The sequence below is a fragment of the Oncorhynchus masou genome, chromosome 29 (assembly GCF_036934945.1).
Source record: "Oncorhynchus masou masou isolate Uvic2021 chromosome 29, UVic_Omas_1.1, whole genome shotgun sequence".
Lineage (NCBI taxonomy): Eukaryota > Metazoa > Chordata > Actinopteri > Salmoniformes > Salmonidae > Oncorhynchus > Oncorhynchus masou.
Window position 1 is genome coordinate 80,185,363 of NC_088240.1, and position 10,000 is coordinate 80,195,362.

The 10,000-nt window shown below is 45.8% G+C and overlaps 1 pseudogene; it reads right to left on the minus strand.

Moving 5' to 3' along the window:
• Positions 1-3,457, minus strand: part of LOC135520706 (small conductance calcium-activated potassium channel protein 2-like) — a 130,764-nt pseudogene extending 127,307 nt beyond the window's left edge.
• Positions 3,458-10,000: the final 6,543 nt, after the last annotated feature.

The following is a 10,000-nucleotide window of genomic DNA, read 5'->3' on the forward strand; positions in this document are numbered from 1 at the left end:
TGAGATATCAGTAACCTATCACTGCTGCTACTTCTACTGCTGCTGCTACTGCTACTGCTGCTACTTCTACTGCTGCTACTGCTGCTACTGCTACTGCTGCTACTTCTACTGCTGCTACTGCTGCTACTTCTACTGCTGCTACTTTTACTGCTGCTACTGCTGCTACTTTTACTGCTGCTACTTCTACTGCTGCTACTTTTACTGCTGCTACTGCTGCTACTTCTACTGCTGCTACTTTTACTGCTGCTACTGTTGCTACTTTTACCGCTGCTACTGCTGCTACTTTTACTGCTGCTACTGCTGCTACTTTTACTGCTGCTACTGCTGCTACTTCTACTGCTGCTACTTTTACCGCTGCTACTGCTGCTACTTTTACTGCTGCTACTGCTGCTACTTTTACTGCTGCTACTGCTGCTACTGCTGCTACTTTTACTGCTGCTACTGCTGCTACTTTTACTGCTGCTACTGCTGCTACTTTTACTGCTGCTACTGCTGCTACTTTTACTGCTGCTACTGCTGCTACTTCTACTGCTGCTACTTTTACTGCTGCTACTGCTGCTACTTTTACTGCTGCTACTGCTGCTACTTCTACTGCTGCTACTTTTACTGCTGCTACTGTTGCTACTTTTACCGCTGCTACTGCTGCTACTTCTACTGCTGCTACTTCTACTACTACTGCTACTGCTGTTACTTCTACTGCTGCTACTGCCTCACACTGACCCAAACACACTCCCCATACCCAACAGCTGAGCAACTTACTGCCTCCCTGCCTAGGAGTCACTAACCCACCAATCACTGACCCCCGGCAGGGTAGCCTAGTGGTTAGAGCGTTGGACTAGCAACCGGAAGGTTGCAAGTTCCAACCCCCGAGCTGACAAGGTACAAATATGTCTGACCCTGAACAGGCAGTTAACCCACTGTTCCTAGGCCGTCATTGAAAATAAGAATTTATTCATAACTGACTAGTTAAATAAAGGTAAAAAATTTAATTAAATTAAAAGAACACTAGCCGGATACTGACCCTAAATACTGACCCTAACACTACTACTGCCCACTACCCCACCAATCACACAGCCCCCAAAGCCAACCATTTCTCCCATCAAGTTCAGCAGATACAAATGAGAAGACATTCTGAAATGGAAAACAGAAATCATTATTCTAACTGGACAAGTTATTGGACAACCGTTTTTGAGCCTACAGCACCATGACAGTGGACACACCCATTGGGTCAGATGAACCCCTTCCCTTTGGCTCACCTTGTTGTAAACGCCCCAGGACAGCTCTGTCTCGATCACCATGACGACGATGCCAAACATTCCAAAGATGAGTGCGTAGTCGCTCAGCCTCTTCCTCTTTTCGAACAGCGCCCTCCGGTGGCCCAGTTTATAACCAATGTTCTGGTTCTTACGTTTAGAACTAGAAGCCTTGGCGCAGCTCCCCATCGGCCCTACAGCCCCAACACCTCCTACACCTCCCTGCCTGCTCCCCCCTACCCCCCCTCCTGTGCCCCCTGCACTGCTTAAACCTCCCCTACTCCCCACCAAGGCGTGGTTCTGATGGTATATTGACATCTGATTGGAGGATGAGTCGGTGATATCATAACCCTCGCGTACGGCGAGTCCTCTTTTGATGAGATCACTATCTCTGGAGGATTCTGGGTTGGTTGATTGGAGGATGGCAAGGATGAGGAAGTGGGTGGAGCCTCTCTGTCCCGGTCCCGCCCTCCAATGGCTGTTGTGCCGGTAACAGGTGCTGCCCCGCCCTCTTTGGTGTCGCTGCCGCTGTCTGATTCGATGAGGTTGCGTCTGGAGGCGCTGAGGCGACTGAGAGGTTTCATCACGCCGCCTGTGTATTTACAGGAGCTCATGGCGATCTCTGTGAAAGGGTTGCTGTCTCTCCGATGGACCAGCGGGCTGGCCTGGCGGTGCTTACATCCCCTCTCTCTATCCCTGTCCCTCTCTCTATCCCTGTCCCTCTCTCTCTCCATGGAAGGGGAGTGTGAGGAGTAAAAGAGGGCGTTGTAGACTGGGGAGTTGTCTCCACTCAGGCTGTGCTGGGAACCCAGGCACGAGGACAGAGGGGTGCTGGTGGGGTGAAGGGCATTGGGGAGGGGGGGGTAGGGGTTGACCCCCCCACTGAGGACAGAGGCAGTTTGGGGAGGGAGGCCTTGGGCATGTTAGGTGTAGTGGGGGACCCATTCAGCCGGTCCAGGCTGGATCCCCCCCTGTGGTTGGAGTGGTTTGATCCCGGGTAGTTGCCGGTCATGGAGGAGTGGGAGATTCCACTCAGAGGGAGGGGGAACCGCGGGTCCTCGTCCTCACTGCCTCCCAGGAGAGTCAAGCTCAGAGAGGGAGGGGGCTCCATGGTGGGGGCCGGAGGGCGACAGGCTGCTCTCTACCTAACGGAGAGACAGAGGGAGGAAAGGGAGAGAGAAAAATGGAAAGAGAAGTACAGAAGAAACATTAGAATTAGAAGAGAGATGGGGTTTAATTATGAAACAATGGAGAGAGGAAGGAAGAGAGAGATGGAGGAAGGGAGGCGTGGAAGAGAGGGAGCACATGATGGATGAGAAGTTCAGATAGGATAGACTATAGCAAATTATCTGGACATGTACAAGGCAAATCCAATCATTAGTGAAAAATGATTATTTTCAAAGTATTGACTTTATTGAGCACAAATTGAATACTGGTCCCCTAGAATGCATGCTTCTGTCAAATCTGTGTTTATATGTATCCTATAGCTTACATGGCAAGGATCTTTCAATTCACTTTTATTCATTCTTAAACTACCTTCCTAAAATCTCACAGATGATCTCACACCCAGACACCATGCATTCTTTGTCTTTCTCTCCCCAAAACCCTCTCTTTCTCTCTCTCTCTCTTCCTCCTCCTACCTTCTCTTCCCCTTCTCTGTCCCCAGGTCAGTCGTGTTGAATCAGTGGCTGGATGAAAATAGACCCCCACACTTCTTCTTTTTCATGTTGTCACTGCCATTCCATCATCTTTTGCTCCCCTTCTTCTAGGTGCGAGACCAGCGACAGGTCCTCACAGGGGACGGAGCGCTTTGATTTCTCCCAAATAATTCACTGGTTCCCTTCCTTCCCTCTGCTCGATGATTCCTTCCCTCAATTCGCCGTTGTAGAATCAATCAGTCTTTATCTCCGTCAGTCCAGGGATTAATGAATTGATATCACGAATATCGATTATTTCAAATGTCCTTAAAAATGAAAGAACTGAATAATCTTTCATGATTATATTATGAACCTACTGTTGATATGAAAATCTCCGTCAGCATTCTCACCATATAAAATAACTGAATCGCTAGACTACTCGACATCTACATGCAAACATGCTATGCTAAACGGAGAAAGGTAGCCTATAAATGACAAATATGATTTACTATGCAACTCTTCCTTTACCTCACTCACTCATTCTATCGCTCACACTGTCTCTCCGAATATGTTTCTCTCAACTTCACTCTCTCTCGCTTGCTCTCGCTCTCTGCCTCCCCTCCCTGTAATTCTCATTGGACAGTCACTGGGTAATTATGAAGACAAGAAAAACTACTAACACATTTTTATCACGCCATCCATACGTTCTTTCCCGTTGAACCCCATAATAACAAATCGAATATAAATTATATTACGCTAGTATGGATAATGATCACATAGGCTAATATTACTACTCGCTAATGTAATGCAACTGTTACATTTGCTCACAGTTCTCCGGGAAACTGTGTCACATAGCCTACATCCTCCCGGACAGCGTGCGGAATTAATTCGTTCTTGGGAGTTGCCAACACACAACTGATTTATTGTATTTATTATTCAGCAGCTCGAGCATGGGTGAACACATTTTTTTTTCTTTTTTAACAAAAACAAGTTTTATTTTCTAATATATATATATATATATATATATATATATATATATATATTTAACAATAAACAAAGACATACACAGACATGAACAATAGACAAGTCTTATTTTGACGGGCAGAATTAGACAGCTACAGGTGAAAACCAATAGGCTTTTCGACCTTTAAGCTAATGTCAACTAACGCTGTCAAATTAAGATAGGCCTAATTGAATTCTGGAAAACGGGTCATTGCTCGACAACAATTCATTCAAAGAGAGCTCAATAGTCAAGAGAGTGGGAGATATAGAGGGGTGCGCCTCTGCTAAGTGGGCTGGCGGATGAGGCCACTGGCCGCATCCGGTAAATATCCTGCGGTCTCTGATTGTGGTCACTTAGGCAACTGGAGTCTACCTTCTCGTGGGTAAATTGTCCGTGGTCAGTCCGATATAAGACGTCGCAATCAGGATGAGGGAAATGAAGGCGCTGAGTTTGCAGAGCGACACCGGAGACTTAGAGACGCGTAATAATAGGCCTATTCCCAATCAGAGTTTGACCGAGGAGCGGCTGTTAGCCCACCTATCTGATAACCAGTGGTGGAAAAAGTACCCAATTGTCATTCTTGAGGTAAAGTAAAGAAATCTTCATAGAAAATTTCTCAATAAAAATCTACTTGAGTAAAAGTCTAAAAGTATTCGGTTTTAAATATACTTAAGTAGTATCAATGTAAATGCAATTGCTAAAATATACAAAAAGTAAAAGTACAAATAATTTCAAATTCTTTATATTAAGCAAACCAGGCAGCACAATTTTATTTACTGATAGCCAGCAGCACACTCCAACACTCAGACATAATTTACATATGACGCATTTGTGTTTAGTGAGTCTGCCAGATCAGAGGCAGTAGGGATGACCAGGGATGTTCTCTTGATAAGTGCATAAATTGGACCATTTTCCTGTCCTGCTAAGCATTCCAAATGTAATAAGTACTTTTGGGTATCAGGGTAAATTAATGGAGTAAAAAGTACATTATTCTCTTCGGGAATGTAGTAAAGTAAAAGTACAAAATATAAATAGTAATGTACAGATGCAAAAAAAAAACTACTTAAGTAACTATAGTATTTTCACTTCAATACTTTACACCAATGCTGAGAGCCTACATCAGGAGTCATAATAAGCCACACAGGCCTATAGTGCATGATGCTTATGATAGGGCTATAGTGCATGATGCTTATGATAGGGCTATAGTGCATGATGCTTATGATAGGGCTATAGTGCATGATACTTATGATAGGGCTATAGTGCATGATGCTTATGATAGGGCTATAGTGCATGATGCTTATGATAGGGCTATAGTGCATGATGCTTATGATAGGCCTATAGTGCATGATGCTTATGATAGGGCTATAGTGCATGATGCTTATGATAGGGCTATAGTGCATGATGCTTATGATAGGGCTATAGTGCATGATGCTTATGATAGGGCTATAGTGCATGATACTTATGATAGGGCTATAGTGCATGATGCTTCTGATAGGCCTATAGTGCATGATGCTTATGATAGGGCTATAGTGCATGATACTTATGATAGGGCTATAGTGCGTGATGCTTATGATAGGGCTATAGTGCATGATGCTTATGATAGGGCTATAGTGCATGATGCTTATGATAGGGCTATAGTGCATGATGCTTATGATAGGGCTATAGTGCATGATGCTTATGATAGGCCTATAGTGCATGATGCTTATGATAGGGCTATAGTGCATGATGCTTATGATAGGGCTATAGTGCATGATGCTTATGATAGGGCTATAGTGCATGATGCTTATGATAGGGCTATAGTGCATGATGCTTATGATAGGCCTATAGTGCATGATGCTTATGATAGGGCTATAGTGCATGATGCTTATGATAGGCCTATAGTGCATGATGCTTATGATAGGGCTATAGTGCATGATGCTTATGATAGGGCTATAGTGCATGATGCTTATGATAGGGTTATAGTGCATGATGCTTATGATAGGGCTATAGTGCATGATGCTTATGATAGGGCTATAGTGCATGATGCTTATGATAGGGCTATAGTGCATGATGCTTATGATAGGGCTATAGTGCATGATGCTTATGATAGGGCTATAGTGCATGATGCTTATGATAGGGCTATAGAGCATGATGCTTATGATAGGGCTATAGTGCATGATGCTTATTATAGGCCTATAGTGCATGATGCTTATGATAGGGCTATAGCCTCCTAGCCTATCATCAGATTGCAGGTCCATTTATATGCAAAAACAATAAGCGCTAATATAAATGTTACTCGATTGAGCCATGCTTATAGGCTGATAGGATAGTATATGGTGTTACAGCCTAGTTCTTCCTCCACATAGTCTACCTCAACCAGCCTTAGGACTTTTGATGTCATAGCATATTATCTAAGTAATGATCTTATTTTCAACCATGAGCCTATGATTATGCACAGTGTAGGGGGCTCAAAACTCTCATGCGTTTTCCATATTGTGCTTTTTCTTAATAGAATATTAAGCCTATGCGCTCTAACCGGATGAGGGAATAACACGCGCGTGGAATTGTGTTGTGTTGGAGAAGATTATGAAATGTGACAGCACCTTTTCTCCCTGTAGCCTAATAATCTTCTTTGCGATTAGGGAATATTGCAGATAGTAAAGCGCATCATGTCGTCTGGGGTACGATTCCAACGAATTTCTAAATTATTACGGCACCTGCCAAATGTCAACTCTCCTTCCCTGTATCACAGCCAGTGCCTCATTGCCGACCGACCGTAGTCATGGTAATGGAGACGACGATGGGGGCAAAACTTCCGGACCTTAACAGTGAACTGAACAGTCATGATAATATTAAATGGCAGTTTGTAGACGGGCAGAGAGGTATGGAGAAAGAGAGCAGATGTTTTGAATTCACAGCTTGATAAAGAGAGAGAGAGAGAGAGAGAGGAGAGGGGAAGAGGAGGAGGGAAAGTGCAGGAGTGTGGAGGAGTGAGGATGCTCTGGGGTCAGGGCGACAGGTCACCGCGGGAGAGTGGCGGGTCCAGCGATCACGCAACCAAAATAAAAGCCTCTGGGAAATGTTAAGGGTCACGGGGAGAGAGACACATCCCAGGAAGAAGACAGTGACGTCAAGGGACGCCGCTGTCCATGCAACTTTACCAGACAGAGAGAGGGAGACAAACTAGACGGAGGCAATCAGTGGTCAGAGGGAGAGGGCAGGCCCAGAAGGAGAGGGCAGGCCCAGAAGGAGAGGGCTGGCCCAGAAGGAGAGGGCTGGCCTAGAAGGAGAGGGCAGACCCAGAAGGAGAGGGCAGGCCCAGAAGGAGAGGGCTGGCCCAGAAGGAGAGGGCTGGCCCAGAAGGAGAGGGCATACAACTTTACCAGACAGAGAGAGGGAGACAAACTAGACGGAGGCAATCAGTGGTCAGAGGGAGAGGGAAGGCCCAGAAGGAGAGGGCTGGCCCAGAAGGAGAGGGCAGACCCAGAAGGAGAGGGCAGGCCCAGAAGGAGAGGGCAGGCCCAGAAGGAGAGGGCTGGCCCAGAGAGAGGTGGGGAGAGGTAAGTGATCCAGAGAGACATTGGGAAAGACAGAAAGATGGAGGGGGATACCTATGCCCCCCATAAAGGTTAGGGGTCTGCAAGAAAGATGGAGAGATTGGTGTAGACCTTGAGAAAAAGTGATTTGGGTGCTTTGTATTGGAAAGGTTAAGCCACACCTCTGAAGCATATGTCAGACATGGTGTGAAACAGATGTGACAGAGGAATAATACAACACATAGAGCAATAATGGTTGGAAAGGCAGTTGCTATGCCAACCCCACAGTATACAGATTCATTATCCCCCTTCTCTGTCTATAAAAGCGTGTACAAAGCAACACAGCGCTGTTGTGTTCTAAGGACAGCAAATTACATACGGATTTAGCTACGAAACAGAGAAAGGGGGAGATAGACAGAAGGGAGAGAGAGATCAGCCCATCCATGGATCCGATCGGCCATGAAACACACACACACATTCGTTCACTCTCCCTCTGTCTCTTTCATTCCTCCAATCTTTCCATCTCTCATAGTCCCCTTAACCTTTACAAGTGTGATGAGAGGCACGAGTACCCCCCAAACACACACACACACTGTGTTGTTTGTACAAGGCCCGTTCAAGTGCATCCTCCCTTCTTTCCTTCCTTCTAATCTTGTCACAGGCCTTAACAACTAATCCTGAATGATCATGTTCATGTTCCAGCACCTTTGACTAAGGCGTCACAACGAACAAACAGTGGCACTGAGCAGGTGGCCACAGATCAAATGTGAACTGATGAGTGAAGTATAGGACCTCCTCAATAAAGCACTAGACAGGGCCTCAGTCCATCAGACAGTCAGTAATAGCTGAGCTCCACAGCTTCCATCATATCCTAATGGTTGTGATTGCATTAGTGGCCTGAGAGCTGTGTGGGCTCACCCAGGGCTTCATACTAATCACTGTATGCAGATGGATCCAGCCACAGCCACAGCCCAGCCCAGCGTTCTGTTCTCTATCTGATAGCCTAATCAAGTAGAACAGAGAGAGAGAGAGAGAAGGAGGGGAGAACAGAGACAGTGAAATGATACAGAAAATATAAAGAGAGGGAGAGAGAGAGAAATAGAGGTAGGGAAAAAATAGTGAAGGATGAGAGTGAGAGCGGGAGAGAATGGAGGGAGAGAGCTCTCCGTAATGTGTTCCTGCTCCCATCTAAGTGGAGAGACAGCAGCGCAGAACATCTCGCCTTTTAATGAAAGGACACTACATGTAACACACACACACACACACACACACACACTAAAGGCCCTTCCATTCTCATACTGCGTTTTGAGCTAGGTGTCATGGCGTCAGTGAACAGGGAGACACAGCCACAGCTATTTGACAGTATGTCAGTAGTGAATATAGTCCAATTCCCAATGATTTAGTGAATGTATTGATACAGTGACTATGCCAGTCATAGAAGTCTTCTCTATTGCCAAACGTTGTCAACAGACTCATCACCCGTTTGAGTATCTGTTTCTTTATTGTTCCAGGATTTTGATCATAAATCAACACGGATTATTTCTCCCAAAGCAGCTGAATATATTTTCTATGTCCAGTTTGTTCTTGCTACTTGCTGACACAAGCCCACTAATGCAGCTATGATGCAGCCTCACCATGTGCTGCCTGTGTTTGCAGTTTTTATTGTCCCGTGGAAAAGTACAGTCAATTGCCTTTCTTGCTTGGTCTTTCCCAACAATGTAGTAATCAATATCAGTAGTACCCTAACAAATAAATAAATACTCAAGTAGAACAAAAACACAGGAGAAATAGAAATAAGAACAAGAGGAAGTAAGTAAGTGATATACACTGAGTGTACAAAACATTAAGAACACCTGCTCTTTCCATGATAGACTGACCAGGTGAATCCAGCTGAAAGTTATGATCCCTTATTGATGTCACCTGTAAAATCCACTTCTGTCCGTGTCGATGAAGGGGAGGAGGCAGGTTAAAAAAGGATTTTTAGACCTTGAGACAATTGAGCCATGGATTGTGTATGTGTGACATTCAGAGGGCAAGACAAACAAAAGATTGAAGTGCCTTTGAACAGGGTATGAGGTTTTTTGAAGTTGAGGTGCCATTGCCATGATCTGTTGGGGATGTCACATCAGAAGAGTCAGTGTGTCTGTCACTAATGCTACTAGGAAGTGTTTGAGGAGTTCAGAGGCTAACTAGTATTTTGCAGTGTCAGCGTGAGACAGGAGGAGAGTGTGTGAGCGTACACGGGGGTGGTGTGTGTGTGAGCGTACATGGGGGTGGAGTGTGTGTGAGCGTACACGGGGGTGGAGTGTGTGTGAGCGTACATGGGGGTGGAGTGTGTGTGAGCGTACACGGGGGTGGAGTGTGTGTGAGCGTACACGGGGGTGGAGTGTGTGTGAGCGTACACGGGGGTGGAGTGTGTGTGAGCGTACACGGGGGTGGAGTGTGTGTGAGCGTACACGGGGGTGGAGTGTGTGTGAGCGTACACGGGGTGGTGTGTGTGTGAGCGTACATGGGGGTGGAGTGTGTGTGAGCGTACACGGGGGTGGAGTGTGTGTGAGCGTGAGACAGGAGGAGTGTGTGTGAGCGTACACG